The following is a 19464-nucleotide window of genomic DNA, read 5'->3' as shown; positions in this document are numbered from 1 at the left end:
CCAAGAAATATGATAGATCTATCCAACACTTGGAAGACACCATCAGAAGGCCTAATCTAAGGATAATGGGTGTAGAGGAGCACCTAGAAACAGAAGTCAATGGTCTAGGAAATTTGTTTAACAGGATCCTAGCAGAGAACTTCCCAAACGTACAAAAAGATAGGCCTATTCAGATACAAGAAGCTTTTAGACACCTCACTCCAGTTAGAACAGCAAAAATCAAGAACTCTAACAACAACAGATGCTGGAGGGGATGTGGACAGAAAGGAAACTTACTTCATTGTTGGTGGGAATGTAAACTTGTTCAACCACTTTGGAAAGCAGTATGGAGGTTCCTCAAAAGACTCCACATAGAGCTCCCCTATGACCCAGCAATCCCACTTTTGGGCATTTACCCAAATGATCACAAACAAGGCCACACTAAAGCTACCAGCACAACTATGTTTATTGCAGCATTATTTACCATAGCTAAGACATGGAACCAACCCAGATGCCCCTCAGTAGATGAATGGATCAAGAAGATGTGGTATATATACACAATGGAATTCTATGCCTCCATCAGAAAGAATGACATTTCCCCATTTGTTAGGAAATGGAAAGGCTTGGAAAAAATTATATTAAGTGAAGTAAGCCAGGCCCAAAGAAACATAGGTCCCATGGTTTCCCTTATTTGCAATATCTAGTATAGGCATGAGTCAAGCGGAAAAAGTCAGATAATGTGATGTTAGGAAAACGAAACCTCAAATATGTATTTTAATGTTTTTGTTTCTTTCATGCATGTATTTCTAACGCATTTATAAGATTATTTCTTTGTTGCTTTGTATGTCCCTCCCCCACAGTGTAACCCCCGCTTTCACTATATTTGATGTCAGTATAACATGTGGAAGAGATGGGGACAAACAAGTCGTTTAAGGATTCAGGTGGACCTGTTGCAACAATGAGAAGTACAAAATGTCATGTCAAAACCAGCTTTACAATGTCGGTGGGGGGGGGGGTGGGGGGGTATGATTGGGTGGGAGGGAGGGGGGAGGCTGGGAAGGGAGGTGAAGGGTAAACAAAGGAGGAGGCTGCAATGCTTGGTAAGAAATGTATGCATTATCCTGCCCATGTAATTGTAACCCCTCTGTACAGTATGTTCTCAAATAAAATAAAATAAAATTAAAAAAAAAAGAAGCTTTTAGAACCCCAAATAGACCAGACCAGAATAGGACATCCCAAAGGCACATTATAATCCACACAGGATCAACTCAGACCAAGGAAAAGGTCCTTAAAGCTGTCAAGGAGAAAGATTAATCACCTATAAAGGGAAACCAATTAGAATCACCTCAGATTTCTCAGCAGAGACAATCAAAGCAAGAAGAGCCTGGAATGATGTATGCCATGCCCTAAAAACAAACAACTATCAACCAAGAATACTGTACCCAGCCAAACTCTCCTTCATAACTGAAGGCCAAATAAAAACCTTCCATAACAAAGAAAAATTGAAACAATACATCTCCACCAAACCAGCCTTACCAAAGATTCTTAAAGATGTCCTACACATAGAAAACCAACAAGACCATAATAAAGGCCAAGAAACTGCACCCAAACTGTGAATCCAAGAACCATAGGAAGAACCCAGGTTTCCCAGCCCCCAAGAAGGTGGATAACATGGCAGGAACTCCCAAATACCTCTCAGTCCTATCTCTTAACGTTAACGGACTGAACTCTCCAATTAAGCGACATAGACTGTCTAGTTGGATTAAAAAATAAGACCCTTCTATCTGCTGCCTTCAGGAGTCACATCTTGCCCATAAAAACAAACACATTTTCAATGTGAAAGGCTGGAACAAAATCTACCAAGCAAACGGACCGCATAAACAGGCGGGAGTTGCAATCCTAATATCAGATAAAATAGACTTCAAATTAAAATTCGTGAGAAGAAATAAAGAAGGTCACTACATACTAATTAAGGGATCTCTCCTTCAGGAGGATATTACAATTCTAAATATCTATTCGGCAAGAATGGAGCACCCAAATTTATCCAAGAAACACTACTTCCCTCAAATCCCATATAGATCCAAAGACATTAATTGTTGGGGATTTTAACACACCACTCTCCCCACTAGATAGATCAACTCGGCAAAAACACAACAGAGAAACTGCAGATCTAAACAGCTGCATAGATCAACTAGATTAAACAGACATCTACCGAACATTTCACCCAGCAGCATCAGAATACACGTTTTTCTCAGCAGCACATGGAAAGTTTTCTAAAATAGACCACATTTTAGGCCACAAAGCAAACTTGTCTAAATTCAGAAACATTGAAGTTATACCTTGCATTCTCTTTGACCACAAGGGAATAAAATTAGAACTCAACAACAAAAGCCACCAAAGGAAGTCCGGTATCACTGCTGAATCACGAGTGGGTCATGGAAGAGATTAGAAAGGAAATTCAAATGTTCATGCTATTCAACAAAAATGAACACACAAATTACCAGCTCCTCTGGGACACAGCTAAGGCAGTACTCACAGGCAAGTTTATAGCTCTGAGCTCCTACATCAACAAATTAGAGAGATCTGAAAGCAACAAATTAATGACAAATCTAAACCTCCTTGAAAAAGAGCAGCCAAATAAACCCCAATCAGTAGATGAAAAGAAATAATTAAAATTAAATCAGAATTAAATGAATTAGAATCCAAAAAAAACTATAGAAAGAATCAACAAAACAAAGAGTTGGTTCTTCGAAAAAATTAAAAAAATTGACAGACCCTTAGCAAATCTTATCAGAAAAAGAAGAGAACACATCCATATAAATAAACTCAGACATGAGAATGGAAACATCACCATGGAAACAATCAAGATTCAGAACATTATAAGGGAATACTTCTCAAAACTTTATGCTAATAAGTTTGAGAACTTGTCAGAAATGGACCTTTTCCTAGCAAATATTGACATGCCAAAACTAAACCAAGATGAGTTAAACCATATAAAGAGACCCATATCAAGCATTGAAATAGAAACAGCAATGAGAGACCTCCCAGCCAAGAAAAGTCCAGGACCAGATGGTTTTACAGCGGAAATTTACAAGGCCTTCAAAGCAGAGCTCACACCAATACTCCTCCAACTCTTCAATGAAATTGAAAGAGAGAGTTCACTACCGAACACATTCTATGAAGCCATCATAACCCTCATCCCAAAACCAGGCAGGGACTCATCAAAGAAAGAGAACTATAGACCCATTTCTTTGATGAACATTGATGCAAAACTTCTCAACAAAATTTTGGCCAATCGACTTCAACAATTCATCCAAAAAATCATACACCACGATCAAACAGGATTCATTTCAGGGATGCAAAGCTGGTTCAATATATGCAAATCAATTAATATTATTCATCACATCAACAGGAGCAAGAATAAGAACCACATGGTTATCTCAATAGATGCAGAAAAAGCATTCGACAAGATCCAACACCCCGTTATGATGAAGGTTTTGGAAAAATTAGGAATCCATGGAACATTCCTCAATACAATAAAGGCTGTATATGACAAACCTACAGCCAGCATTATACTTAATGGTGAAAAACTAAGCCATTTCCTCTTAACTCAGGAACAACACAAGGATGCCCACTCTCTCCACTTCTCTTCAATCTAGTATTAGAATGCCTAGCTACAGCAATAAGACAAGATGCAGACATAAAACTCTCCCTCTTTGCAGATGACATGATCTTGTATTTAAAGAATCCCATGGACTCCACTCCCAAATTACTCAAGCTGATTCAAAACTTTGGCAAAGTAGCAGGGTATAAAATTAACCCCCCAAAATCAATGGCTTTTCTCTATGCCAACAATGAGAAAAATGTGGCTGAAATTAGGAGAGCAACTCCATTTGTAATAACCCCACAAAAATTAAAATACCTAGGAATTAACTTAACCAAAGAAGTGAAGGACCTCTATGATGAAAACTTTAAAATCTTGAAAAAGGATATTAAAAAAGAACTTAGAAAATGGCAAAACCTCCCATGCTCCTGGATTGGAAAGATTAACATCGTGAAAATGGCAATACTTCCCAAGGCTATCTACAAATTCAATGCGATACCTATCAAAATTCCAACCTCATTCTTCAAGGAAATAGAAGAGGCAATCCAAAAATTCATATGGAACAATAAAAGACTCCAAATAGCAAAAACGCTCCTCAACGGAAAGAACACTGCTGGAGTAATATCAATACCAAATTTCAAACTCTACTATAAAGCCATAGTAATCAAAACAGCTTGGTATTGGCATAAGAACAGACCTCAGGACCAATGGAATAGGATTGAAAACCCAGAAATGAACCTACAGACCTATAGCCATCTAATCTTCAATAAGGGGGCTAAAACAATAGAATGGAAGAAAGACAGCCTCTTCAGTAAATGGTGCTGGCAAAATTGGTTAACTACTTGTAGAAAACTAAAGCTAGATCCTTATATATCACCCTGCACCAGAATCAACTCCAAATGGATCAAAGACCTCGAAATCAAAGCAGACACTCTGAAAACATTACAGGATGGAATAGGAGAAACTCTAGGTCTCCTTGGCTCAGGCCAAAATTTTCTGAATAGAGACCCAGAAACACAACAAATCAAAGAAAGGTTGGACAAATGGGATTGCATGAAGTTGCAGAGCTTCTGCATGGCAAAGGACATAGCTAGCAAGATCAATAGAAAGCCCACCAGTTGGGAGAAGATCTTCACTAGCCATACAACAGACAAGGGTCTTATATCTAAAATATACTTGGAACTCAAAAAATTAAATCCCCCAACAACAAATCCTCAAAGAAACAACTGCCCAATAAATAAGTGGGCTAAAGTCTTAAAGAGAAACTTCTCTGAAGAAGAAAGAATGATAGCTAATAGACACATGAAGAAATGCTCAACATCCCTAGCCATAAAAGAATTGCAAATCAAAACAACATTGAGATACCACCTCACTCCAGTTAGAATGGCAAAAATCAGGAACTCTAACAACAACAGATGCTGGAGGGGATGTGGACAGAAGGGAACCTTACTTCATGGTTGGTGGGAATGTAAACTTGTTCAACCACTTTGGAAAGCAGTATGGAGGTTCCTCAAAAGACTTCACATAGAGCTCCCCTATGACCCAGCAATCCCACTTTTGGGCATTTTCCCAAATGTTTACAAACAAGACTACACTAAAGCTACCAGCACAATTATGTTTATTGCAGCATTATTTACCATAGCTAAGATCTGGAACCAACCCAGATGCCCCTCAGTAGATGAATGGATCAATAAAATGTGGCATATATACACAATGGAATTCTATGCCTCCATCAGAAAGAATGACATTGCCCCATTTGTTAGGAAATGGAAAAACTTGGAAAAAATTATATTAAGTGAAGTAAGCCAGGCCCAAAGAAACATAGGTCCCATGATTTCCCTTATTTGCAGTATCTAGTATATGTATGAGTCAAGTGGAAAAGGTCAGATAATGTGATGTTAGGAAAATGAACCCTTAGATATGTATTTTAATGTTTTTTTCTTTCATGCATTTTTTTCTAACGCATTTGTAAAATTATCTCTTTGTTGCTTTGTATGTCCCTCCCCCACAGTATAACCCCTGCTTTCACTATATTTGATGTCAGTATATCTTTTGGAGGAGATGGGGAAAAACAAGTCGTTTAAGGATACTGGTGGACCTGTTGCAACAATGAGAAGTACAAGTTGTCATGTCGAAAATGAGCTTTACAATGTTGGTGCCGGGAGGGGGGGGGGGGTGGGGGGGGGTGGAGTTTTTGGGAGGAGCCTGGGAAGGGATGTGAAGAGTAAACAAAGGAGGATTCTGCAATGCTTGAGAAGAAATGTACGCATTATCCTGCCCATGTTATTGTAACCCCTCTGTACAGTATGTTCACAAAAAAAAATAAAATTGAAAAAAAAATAAAAATTTTTGTTTTTATATTAAAGGTGAGGTACAGAGAGGTTATACTTACATACATCCAGTAGCATTGGTATACTTTTGAGGATCCAGTTTTATTCCCACTTTTAGTGGGGTTTGAGCATAAGTTTTAGAAGAGAATTTTGTAAATTATTAAGGCAGGTTTTTAAAAAAATTTTACTGGAAAGGTCATGTACAGAGTAGTTACAGTTACATAAGCCAGGTAATGAGTATATTTCTGTTTGAACAGTGTCAGTCTCTCCCTCATCTCCTCCCAGTTATTTTCCTTCCTACCCCCCACTGCAAGTTGTGTAGTTCATTTTTAACATAGTGTCTAGTGAGTATTACTGCTGAATTAATTCACCATTTTCCCACTATTTCTATATATCCCATTACTCTTCCCAAAACAGATAAGCATATATACAAGACAAAAGGTACAGAAAATCAAAAACAGCAACAAAGGAGGGGAAAACCCCCACAAAATGTGATGTAACAAAAAGCCTCTTGTTTCTATTTCTTGGAGGTCATTTCAATAAACATCATTTTGTATGATAATATGCACTTAGCTGTCCTCTCCTAATAATATCTTACTTTGGTCTCACCATATGAATGTTTATAATTCTGTTTAATTGATCATGTTCAAGTGTAATTTTTTGTCTTTTAAAATCCATTGTGTTTACTTATAAATTTATGAGCACGTTCTGAATAATACAAGTGAGAGAAACCATGCAACCTATGTTTCTTTGGAACTGGCTTACCTTGCTTAATATAATTTTTTACAAGTCTTTCCAATTTTTTTATGAATGGTACAATATCATTCTTTCTTATGTAAGCATAGAATTCTATTGTATATATATCACATTTTCTTGATCCATTCATCCACTGAGGAGCATCTGGGGTGATTCCATATTTAGACTATGGTAAACAATGCTGCAATGAACATGGTTGTGCTGGTGGCTTTAGTTTGGCCTGATTTGTTGTCAATTGGATAAATGCGCAGCAGTGGGATTGCTGGATCATAGGGAAGCTCTGTGTTAAATCTTTTGATGAACCTCCATACCTCTTTCCAGAATGATTGAACAAGTTTACATTTCCACCAACAGTGTAGCCATGTTCCTTTTTGGCCTCATTTCCGACAGCATCTGTTATAGTTAGTTTCCTCGATAATGGCCATTTCAGCTGGGAGGAGATAGAGTCTCATTGTTGTTTTGATTTGCACTTCTTTTATAGCCAGAGATGTTGAACATCTTTTCATGTGTCTATTGGTCATTCTTACTTTTTCTTCTGAGAAGTTTCTTTTTAAGTCTTTAGCCCATTTATTAATTGAGTTGTTTCTTTGAGGATTTATTTGGGGAGGAGTTAATATTTTGAGCTCTAAGTTTGTTTTGAGGCACTTGTCTGATGCATAGCTAGTAATCTCCCATCCTGTAGGCTTTCTGTTTATCTTGCTAGCTGTGTCCTTTTCCATGCAGAAACTCTTCCGTTTGATGCAATGCCCTTTATTAAGTCTTACTTTGATTTGTTGTGATTCTGGATCTTTATTTAGGTAGGTTTGATCTGTATCAAGGAGCCCTAGCATTGCCCCTATTCTTCCTGTAATATTTTCAGGGTATCTGGTCTTACATGGAGCTCTTTGATTCATTTGGAATTGATTCTGATTCAGGGTGATATATAAGGATCTAACTTAAGTTCTCTGCAAATGTATATCCAATTTTGCCAGAGCCATTTGTTGAAGATGCAGTCTTTCTTCCCTGTGTTTTTGGTTTTTTACTCCCTTATCAAATATTTGGTGGCTATCTGTCTGTGGGTTTATTTCTAGGTCTTCTATTCTATTCCATTGGTCTTCAGGCCTAATCTTGTGCCTGTACTAAGCTGTTTTTTTTTAGTATTATGTCTTTGTAATAGAATTTGAACTTTGGTATTGATATTCCTCTGACACTGTTCTTCCTGCTAAATATTGTTTTTGCTATTTGGGTGTTTTATTATTCTGTATGCATTTTTGGATTGTTTTCTCTATGTCATTGAAAAGTCTTCTTGGGTTTTTATGGATATTGCATTGAATTGGTAAATTGTTTTAGGCAGTATTGCCACTTCCACAATGTTAATCCTTCCAATCCAGAAAAATTTTCTATATCATTAAATCTGCTTTAATTTCCTTTTTCAAATTTTTGAAGTTTTCATACTTCATCCTACATATCTTTGGTTAATTCCTAGGTATTCTTTGTTCCTTTTTTTAACTATAAAAATAGAGTTGCTTTATGATTTCTTCTCAGTCTTCTCATTGTTGGAATACAGTAAAGCTACTGATTTTTATGGGTTAATTTTATACCCTACTACTTTGGCAAAGTTTCAAATCAGCTCAAGTAACTTAAGGGAGGAATTTATAGGGTTCTTTAACACAGGATCATACCATCTGCAAAAACGAGAGGTTTACTTCTTCTTTCCCTATTTGAATCCCCTTCATGCTTTTCTTTTGTCTTATTGCTCCTTCTAGGAATTCCAATACTATATTACAGAGGAGTGGCAAGAGTCATCGTTGTCTTTTTATTGATTTTAGAGGAAATAATTTTAACTTTTTATCTTTAAGTATAATGGTGGATGTAGGTTTGTTATATACAGCGGTCATTCATAGAACATAAACTCAAGTCCTTGGTACTTTCATTGAGCTTTTCTGCTCAATGCTCAAGCTCTGTCACTTTCTGATGGTTAATTGAAGATAAGTGTCTCACAGACATTCTTGCTTGGGCTGGCTTCAAAATACTGTCCTCAGATCTCAGCCTCCTGAGTAGCTAGGATTATAGGTATGAGCCACAAGCACCCAGCTAGAAATGTTTTACAAATCAATTATATCTCATCATAGACCCTATTGTAATCCTTATAACAGATGTGATTACCTCTATAGGTATGGAAATCAACTCTAAAATTTGTCCTACTTATTATCAAATCTTTTCAATATAAAGCCTTTATTTTCTGTCAAATTCTGATGCCACAGTATTGGTATCTATATACCAAGAGGAGATCCCTGCTCAGTAACACTATTATATAACCCACTTCAGCCTCTAGGAAAAGTACAGAGTAAAAACATCAACTGAGCTTCAAGTATAGGCAATACACTAATGCATTGGAAATGCAAAGATTGTAGGTATTACCATGAACCCCAGTGAGCCCTGTTAACTACAATGGATAGACACACAGACCTAGACTCAAATCAAATTTAACACATTAATCAAACATGTAAAAGTAGAGAATGGAGGGAGGACAATTACTAAATTATCATGCTAGGACTCAGAAAATAACTCTCTCAAAATATAGGATGTCATGCATGCTGAGAAATTTGATATAAAGGAATTTATTTGATTTTCATTAAGCCCAGCATGTAAAAAGAAACTAAAAACCCATTACCCCTTACCTGAAATCCTTTTCTATTTCCATCTATTTGATGGAATTCACTACAAGAGTGTTTGTCCCTTAAGTTCATTCAAATTACACAGAGACTAGCTCTAGGACTCTTCTTTTTTTTAATATATTTTAATTGTAAAAATACTATACAGAGGGGTTACAGTTACATGAGAAAGTAATGAGTACATTTCCTATCAAGCATTGTTACCTCCTTCTTTGTTTTTCCCCTGCCATCCTTCCCTCCCACCTCCAACTAGCCCTCCCCTAACATCCTCCCACCCCCACCTAAATTGTAAAGTTCATTTTTCAACATAGTGTCTTGTACATCTCATTGTTACAATGGGTCAACCTGTATCCCTATTAAGCATTTTGTTTTTTCCCTTCCCCTCTCCAAATTAGAGAAATGTGTATACAAGATGCAGGGCACCGACATCAAATACATTGACAACAGGGGGGAGGAGCATACAAAGAAACAAAAAAATCACATGGTACATTATAAATACATTAGGAACAAGAGCAAGCAAGAAAAAAATACTGTGTCCTTATCTTGGGGTTCATTTCACTTAATATCTTGTTATCTGATCTTATGTACATACCTTTCTATGATTATTCTTTTCTCTCAATAATCATTTAGAGGCTCTCATGATTGTTTTACATCCTATTTCAGACCACATAATAAACAAGGTTATACAAGTTTTTGAATAATGGGAATCAAGCAAATAACTACACCCCTGTGATTTTCCCCTCTTGCCTGGTATAGAAATTTGTATGCTTTTTCTTTGATTTAATCTTGACCAGTTTATTCCAGTTGATCTTGGTAAGGAAGAGGGGAAATTTCCTTTTACTGTACAATCCAAAGTAAGGAAATGGAAATATCCCTAACAATAAAGGAGATAGTGAGTCAGAGAAGTTAATAACTTGCCTAAAGGCACACTTGGTAAGTGGAAGAGATTCATTCACATCCACTTCCAAACTCTGTGTTCTTTCTACTCATTAGAAACTATCTTCTAAGGTACTATGTTTCTATAGTAGAAATTTGCTCAACTCCTTTTCTTCTTTGTTTTCCTATAAAACCATTTGAAAGGCTTCTTTTTCAAAGGAGGCCTCTTCTCCTATAACTTCTCTATCACTTTTTCCCCTGCTTTACATATTTTCGTTTTGCCCATTTTTCTTTCTGCCACAATGTTAGCACTTTTACCCATTGTATTCTTTGAACCTACTGTCTTTATCCCAGAGTTCTGATCAATCTGTAGAGCTCAGCAAGGAAGACTGCTTATCTGAGTATTTCATAAGGAAGTAAAAACTTACATTTGAATGTCCAAATCTATCCTTCTGCATGCCTCAGTTGGCTCATTACCCTTTTTCATTTTTTATTTTTGGTGAAGATCTTCCTTGCAAGTTTCACACTAGGTGATTATGAAAAGAATTAAGTGATGTGAATTTCTTAATCAATTTCATGCTGAGAGGATCAGCAAGTTATAACAGAAAGAGAGTTTTAAGGAAATTAATACCCTATCTAGTTTGACTCTTTTTCTGTACCCACAATGCAGACTAAGATTCTTAATACATTCAGGAAAAAAACAATAAATTAATGCATAAATAAAAACATTAGTTCTCAGCAGTGAGATACACTCTCAGATACCAGTTGTAAGAAGCTTTCCATGGGATGAAAGAAGTATTTATAGCCACTCTGGCTCAAGGTACATCGGGTCCCTTCTTCCTCCATGTTCCTTCCTATCCATTGAAAGGAATAAGATACTAATTTCCAATTCTATAGATCCATCTATGTTATGGATTACCACCTCTTGGTCCAACGATGAGTTTAGGTTTCTTTAGGATTTTCTCCTTCTTCAAAATTTTGTTTTGAATCTCATTTTTATATACCATCTTAGAGAATCCACTCTTGCCTGAAGGACAGGGAGTAATGAGTGGATGGGAATAAATGACACAAAACCTTCTCAAACTGTTTTTCCCTCAATTTTTCCTATATAACAGCCATTAGATTCCCTTGGGAGGCTCAGTGTTTTAAACCATATGGCCCACAAAGATTCTTTCCTGTTTTATGTTTCACATCCTTCCCTAAGGCATGCCACACTTCAGGAACACTGATGTAGAAAATGAAAATCTTTGTCTAGAGCTTTTCTGTGTTTGCTACAATGTCTTCCCACTGACAGAAGCAAAGATATTCCAAGAGTGTCCCTTCATTGAAGCTTATGTTATGACATGTATTTGCCTAAGGCCTTAAGATTCAGAGTCTATTCAGTTCCGTTAGCTGAGCAAGTTGTGTAGGCCATGTGGATTTCAGGTTCAGTTCCTAAATCCACTGCAATCATCATGGAATGGGCAGCAGGTTATGATGCATAGGTTATGTCTGTTTCTTAAACCAAGGAACAATGAGTGGCATTATCTTTCCCAACACCAGCCTACCAAGTGGACTCTCATCTGCATTCAGCTATATTTTCATACTGTGAGTATTAGATCAATATGATGTATGTCCTAACTACCTTATTCCAAAAATTAGAAATAAAAAAGCAAGACAGGTTTTTTTCTTCTGATAGGCTACCCAACACATGACTTCTTGAAAAGTAAGGTATTAAAACTACTCATTTGCTCCTGTTTCGTTATTCATTCACCTCAAAGAGACATAGATAAAACCTAAATGAGATTTCTTTTACCACTGAGTTACAGTTCATTTTTCACAATTCCATTCCTAATTTTTCTACACAGTTGCAATTTACCTCCTTTTTACACATAAAAGTGTTATAACGTTTGTAGGCTCCTTGGATATTGTGTTACAAAAATGCTTTTGTGACCATTTTTGTTCAATATTACTTTTTTCTTTTGTCACATATGGCAAGATTTAAATTCTTTTTAAGTATAGAATAGGAAAATCAGTTTACAAAGTGATGACCATTCAGACTAATTTTTTAAAAAAGTAATATATTTTGATACAGTGAAAGGGAGAAAATGCTTGTACATTTCTTAGGGAAAGTGTGAAGAATGTATATACAAATATGTGTACATATATATGTCAACTACATCCATTAGCATTTCTTCACATTAAAACACTTCATAACTGTTCATACTCCTGCGATAAAGAGAAAGCTTGTCTGGAAATTAATACTCTGCATTGTGTTGTATTCAGACCAATAGATAAAGCAGAAATTCTAAGATGTTTAGCATTATTATGCCTATAATAAGATCTGAATAAACCAATGTTTCTCATAATATGCAATCTTATATAATACTTATCACAATGCAGATTGGCCACATTGATATTTCAATCTTGTTTCTTCTGTATTTATATATAAGTGTCATGAGAACCCATGTCTCTTGTGTGTTCATCTGTTTTATTTCACATTTCCAATACTTAGTATAAAAAGTTTGAAAAATAAGTAGGTGCTTCCTAATTACTGGAATAAATGTACTGGCGTGGTGCCTTAGCATTAGATATGACAGCACTGATATTAAGATCTCTGTCTCTGATGAAAAAGCTCACCATAATTATTCTGTACTTTTCTTGCTCATTTGCTTCTAACAAAATTGCTTTTATTCCGCAAGGTGTGTTTCTAGATGGTGTTGTCAAAGAACATGAAAATATGCATATGGTCTGATCTCTGGACCATTTGACAGTCCCTTAACGGTGAGGTTTTCCACTAATCCCAGGAACTGTGCCATTAATCATCAAGCATGCCTCAAAGCTCACCTGCTATGTCTACAGTTTGCTATTATAACTCATTTGTTTGCCTGATTTGGGTCGTGATATTGAAATCCTGGAATCCTTAAAAGAAACTTGTTTCAGCAATGATACATATGTTGCTCTACAAATTGAATGACAGTGGTAACAGATGCTGTCTAGATTTGACAGCTTATACATGTATATGTATAGTTATTTAAATATTTCATCAAATCACTGCTTTGGTTATCATAAATGAGGTCAAATTTTACAAAAGCTTCATAAATTTTGTCTCATTGATTGATTCATATTAAATCACCGTTGGATCATACCATGCTTGAATGCACACATACACACAAACAGACACAGACCCACATAGACACAGACATACACACACACACACAAAACCATACTTCCTCTCTCATAAAGCAATGGTCATTACTAGAATTTATAGATACACATCATTTCTTTTCATATGACAACCTCTCCTAGGCCTGTCTTTTCAGATTTATAATCCATCTTTGAAGCTCTCTAAGGAAGGATTCTCCCACCAAAGAGCAACCACTGAATGATTAAAATAATTTTCCATCTTGCAGAGTTCTTTTCTCACCCTTTACCCCCACAGGCTAAAGCCATAAACAAGAAAGCAAATACCACACTAGTTTAAACTATATTTAAATTTCTTACTACAAGGACTAGAAAACGCATGTAAAGTAAGCTCCTAAATGGCCAAGTAACAGTTGAATTAGAGTATTGATGGAAGAAAGAAGGCAATATTAAAAAATGTAAATAAATCTGTATTAGTCTATTGTTTTCTACTGTAAACAAATATTGAGCTTAGCACTCATAAAAAATGTATTTACTTAGCTCACAATTTTAGGAGCTGAAACCCAAAAATCATGGTACCATCTCCAGAAAATGTCCTCTTGTCACCAACACTTTCTGATGGATGTCATCATAATATGAAAGGGAGAGATCACATGGTGGCATAGGATACAACAGTAAGGAGTGGGACCTGTTTGTACTTCTCACTAGGCTTTGCCTCCTAAAAGACGAACATCTCAACCGTAGCAACCAAGCTCCAGCACAGAAGTGCTGGAGAGATTCTGTTGCTCGTCCTCAAAGTTCATATCCTTTTCATGATGGAAAATAAAATCATTCCATCTTATTGAGTCCCAAAGTCTGAACTTCTTCCAGCACCAATCCAAAGTCCAAGTCCAAAGTCTCCTAGGAAACTTAAGGCAAACTCATTCAGCTATGAACCTGTAAAAATCCAAATCTTGATGATTGCTTTTCTAACAGATGACTCCCAGGGCCTTTAGAAAAATAATACAATACTGTAAAAAATGGACAATGACTTTAAAAGATTTACATCTCATAGAACTAGAAGAATTCACTAGGAGTTTGGAGAGTAAATGCTGGGTCATCTGAATTCTGTAGAGGCTGATGTAAAAGAGAGGGCAGTGTACTCGAGTCAAGGAGAAGCGTGAATATGATTTAGTCATGCTGAAGCAAGTGCTAAGTCCATCTTCATTAATGCTTCGTCTACTCTTTTGACATTCATGTATCTACCATTATTACTTCATTGCATTGAGAGTTTCATGTGTCGGCCTGAAATGTGCCTTCTTGTTTCATGTGTCTTGAAGTGAGCATTATAATTATAAAGGAGTACAAATGGAATCCAAGTCATTTCTAAGAGCTGCTAACTGGCAGTGTGTGTGAGAGAGGATTATGTCTGAATTCATCCACTGTCCTTTCTGAAGAGCTCATTTGCTTTCTAAGTGATGGAGACTGGAATCTATCATTACTTAAAGAACTTATTCTCCTCTTTCTTCTCCAAAACTACACTAACAATCTACACAAATTGTCCACTTTTTTCTTTTACATTTTTCTGCAAGTAAATGCTATTTTCTCACAGAAAGGCTTTGTGAAGAGGTAGGAAGTGAAGCAGTTTGTATGGAAACAGAAGAGCATATTTCACTTAGGAGAGACCCTTCAAAATCTCCTCAGATATCATCCTTTGAAATCAGACTAGTACATGAAAACTTGTTACAAGTTTTCTCTCTAAAGGAGGCTGCTACAAACAATTGTTTACTGTTGAAAATTGTTTACATATTGAAAAGAACATGAGGCAAAAAGTCATTTAACCATTGAGGTATTGAATATAATATGCTCTTGAAATAATGAAGCTAGAATTGATAGTCATTGAATTATCCACAAATGCAAAAACAAACTTTCAAACAATGTTGAAGTAGCCTTAGTCCTTTCTTAAAAAAATCTTTGCCATTCAAATATCAAGAACTCTAACAACAACAGATGCTGGAGGGGATGTGGACAGAAGGGAACCTTACTTCATTGTTGGTGGGAATGTAAACTTGTTCAACCACTTTGGAAAGCAGTATGGAGGTTCCTCAAAAGACTTCACATAGAGCTCCCCTATGACCCAGCAATCCCACTTTTGGGCATTTACCCAAATGTTTACAAACAAGACCACACTAAAGCTACCAGCACAATTATGTTTATTGCAGCATTATTTACCATAGCTAAGATCTGAAACCAACCCAGATGCCCCTCAGTAGATGAATGGATCAAGAAAATGTGGCATATATACACAATGGAATTCTATGCCTCCATCAGAAAGAATGATATTGCCCCATTTGTTAGGAAATGGAAAAACTTGGAAAAAATTATATTAAGTGAAGTAAGCCAGGCCCAAAGAAACACAGGTCACATGGTTTCCCTTATTTGCAATATCTAGCTATATGTATGAGTCAAGTGGAAAAGGTCAGATAATGTGATGTTAGGAAAATGAACCCTTAGATATGTATTTTAATGTTTTTTTTCTTTCGTGCATTTGTTTCTAATGCATTTGTAAGATTATCTCTTTGTTGCTTTGTATGTCCCTCCCACACAGTATAACCCCTGCTTTCACTATATTTGATGTCAGTTTAACTTGTGGAGGAGATGAAAAACAAGTCTTTTAAGGATACAGGTGGACCTGTTGCAACAATAAGAAGTACAAGTTGTCATGTCGAAAATGAGCTTTACAACGTTGTTGCGGGGGGGGGGGGGGGGGGGGATTGGGGGGGGGAGGGGGGGAGGCTGGGAAGGGATGTGAAGGGTAAACAAAGGAGGAGGCTGCAATGCACGCATTATCCTGCCCATGTAATTGTAACCCCTCTGTACAGTTTGTTCACAAAAAAAAAAAATAAATAAAATTTAAAAACAAATCTTTGCCATAAAAAATTGGAAATCCTTTGGTTCCGTCTGTGTCATTGTCTTTATGAAAACAATGAGTGTGCATCAGAAAATTAGTCACTTTAAATGATCTTGCAAATGTGATGAGTATTTGAAAGGACAATCTCCTTCCAACCACAATCTGGACTAGGCACAGAGGTAATCTCATTTGAAGCATTCTCATCTCCAGAATGGCAATATATTGAGTTGTTTATCCTGGAAATGAAGCCAGCTAGGCTTTGCTCAACATTGTATTTATATCATAAGCATAGCCAAGCTTTTCAGAGGCACTAATCCCTCTGGAACTCTATGCCTAAAATGCAAATGCAGGAATCCCTTCTCTCCAGTACAGCAATAAGACAGCTTTCTTTGAAGAAGAAACAAATTGTAACTCCCATTTCTGCTTTAATTCCTGCTCAGGAACTCTCTTTTCATTCAAAGAGATCCCCTTGCTGAAAGTACATCTCTCCATATTCCTTTTGTTGGATAAATTAATGAGATAAATGATACTGCAAGATAAATAGTATTCTTCAAAAAATATATATATTGAAGTCCTAACCCTAATACTTGTGATGTAACCTGATTTGGAAATACATTCTTTATGAATGTGATCTTATTAAGATGAGGGTATATTTGTTTGACAGTGTATCTCAGTCTAAAAAGGGTGGTGTTTTTATACAAACAGAAAACCAAACAGGGAAAGAGAATACCATATGAAGAACCAGAAAACTGCAGGCAGAAGGAATTGACCTGATGGAGACAGTGGCAGATACTGGACCTATGATGCTACAAGTCAAGGATCCATGGGTCTCTGGGAAGCTGGAAGAGACATGTAGAGTCCTCTCCTTGCAGACTGCACAGGAACATGTGCCTGACAACATCTTAATTTTAATATCTAGCTTTCAAACTGTGATATGATAAGATGTTCCTATAAACCACCTAGTTTGTGGCCCTTTAGAAGGGCAGACTAAGTAAATTAACATATGTGGCTAGTTTCATTTCAGGAAAAGAAGCTAAGATATGCCATAATATTTCTTTTTTTGGGGGGGGGGGGTTCAGTCATGGGGCCTGAACTCTGGGCGTGGGTGCTGACCCTCAGCTCTTCAGCTCAACGCTAGCACTCTACCACTTGAGCCACAGCACCACTTCCGGCTTTTTTCTTTTTGCTTATGGGGTACTGAGGAATTGAACGAAGGGCCTCATGCATGCAAGGCAAGTGCTCTACCACTGAGCCACCTTCCCAGCCCCTGCCATAATATTTCTAAAATGGACTATAGATAATGGTTTTCAAGACCTATGTTTCCTTCTGGCATCTGGTAGTGTTCACTGACTGGTGAAAGAGAATCAGGATAAGGAGGAATGGAGGGACAGAAACAGAAAGAAAAAGAGAAAGAAAGAAAAAGAGGATGACAGGGAAATTAACACTAATTAATATTCTAAAGGACTAAACTCAGAAAAATAAGTATAATTCCACAATAAGAGCAAAAAACTACCCTCCAATCATTTACTTTTTGATGTTAAATCACAGTAATAGGGAAGTACAAAGAAGACCTCTACCTGTCTTCTTCTTTGGATGTATAGAAGCTCCAAACTTAAAGATGTGAGAGATAGAAAATTATATCTCCCTGTCTAGCAAATAAAAGTTATGGAACTCACCTATTGTTCTTGTGTTTTGGGTAAATTCATGTTTCAAAATAATAAATAATACCCATTTTAGTTATTCGGGGTATAGGATACCCAGAATTCATTGTTTCTTATAAACAGGTTGCAATTACCAAAGGGAAACCCCTAGCTCAGGGTATAATACCCACACACACAAAAAGTCTTCTCTTCTTCCTAACCTCAGCTCCATTTCAAGTAGGATTTGTTTATCTCATAACTTTCTGTTTCTCCTCCTTTTATCTGTTTTGCTAATATAAATTCTTGTTAAACTCTTACCATGGGAAATATTCTTTTGTGTACATTACTTGGAATTTTTGTTTTTCTTGTAATTGAATATAATGATTGCATTTGCTCAGGCTTCCTCCTCATAATGGGTCTTAAGTTCCTGTAATGGCAGTACCTGTGGAAAACAGAGAGGGAGGAAGACCCTTGGTCTTCCCCTCCTCTGGTAATAACAGGACATAGCCTAACTAATCTTAATTTCAGCTTTGGTTGAATTATCTGAGGTTAATAATTTAACCAATGTAAAGTCCATTTGACTTTCTAAAAATGGATACAGTACAACTACCAGTGCAATGGTTATTTATTTGTTTTAGAATAAAAGAAGATAACATAGGTAAAGCTCTTAATGTATTAAACTTGTCAATCGATGTAGATCCCTTCCTTTTTTTCTGTCTCTTCTAGGCATATATCTTCTCAACAGCCAGCCAGCACCTACCCCACCTCTCCCATTCTAGGTGGAAATAGCTTCAAGTCAAATATATCTCAGAGAATCCTAGAGATACTTGTAATTTAACAGACAATACTTGACATCAGAAATGCCCCTTGAGGCCAAAGGAATGAATTTTTAAAATTATTATTGTTTTTATATTGTGAAAATACCATACAGAGGGGTTACATTTACATGAGCAAGGTAATGAGTACATTTCTTATCAAGCATGGTTGCCTCCTCCTTTGTTTCCCCTTCCCATCCCTTCCCAACTCTACCTCCCTCCCCCCCCACGCCAAAATTGTAAAGTTCGTTTTTTGGACATAAAGAATTGTACATCTCATTGTTGCAATGGGTCCACCTGTATCCCTATTTAAACAATTTGTTTTTTTCCTTCCCCTCCACAAATTATACCAACATCAAATACAGTGAAAACAAGGGTTATACTGTGGTGGGAAGGACATACAAAGCAACAAAGAAATCATCTTATAAAAATGTTAGAAACAATAGCAAGAAAGAAAAAAAAAACATTTGAGTCCTTATCTTGGAGTTCATTTCATCTAACATCAACTTATCTGACCGTTTCCACTTGACTCAGACATATACTAGTTATTAGAAATAAGGGAAACCATGGGACCTATGTTTCTTTGGGCCTGGCTTACTTCACTTAATATAATTTTTTCCAAGTCTTTCCATTTCCTAACAAATGGGGCAATGCAATTCTTTCTGATGAACGCAAAGAATTCCATTGTTTATATATACCACATTTTCTTGATCTATTCATCTACTGAGGGGCATCTGGGCTGGTTCCATATCTTAGCTATGGTAAATAATGCTGCAATAAACATAGTTGTGCTGGTA

The sequence above is a fragment of the Dipodomys spectabilis genome, unplaced genomic scaffold (genome assembly GCF_019054845.1).
Source record: "Dipodomys spectabilis isolate Male_0828 unplaced genomic scaffold, ASM1905484v1 ptg000599l, whole genome shotgun sequence".
In the NCBI taxonomy this organism is placed as follows: domain Eukaryota; kingdom Metazoa; phylum Chordata; class Mammalia; order Rodentia; family Heteromyidae; genus Dipodomys; species Dipodomys spectabilis.
This window is presented reverse-complemented; position numbering follows the sequence as displayed.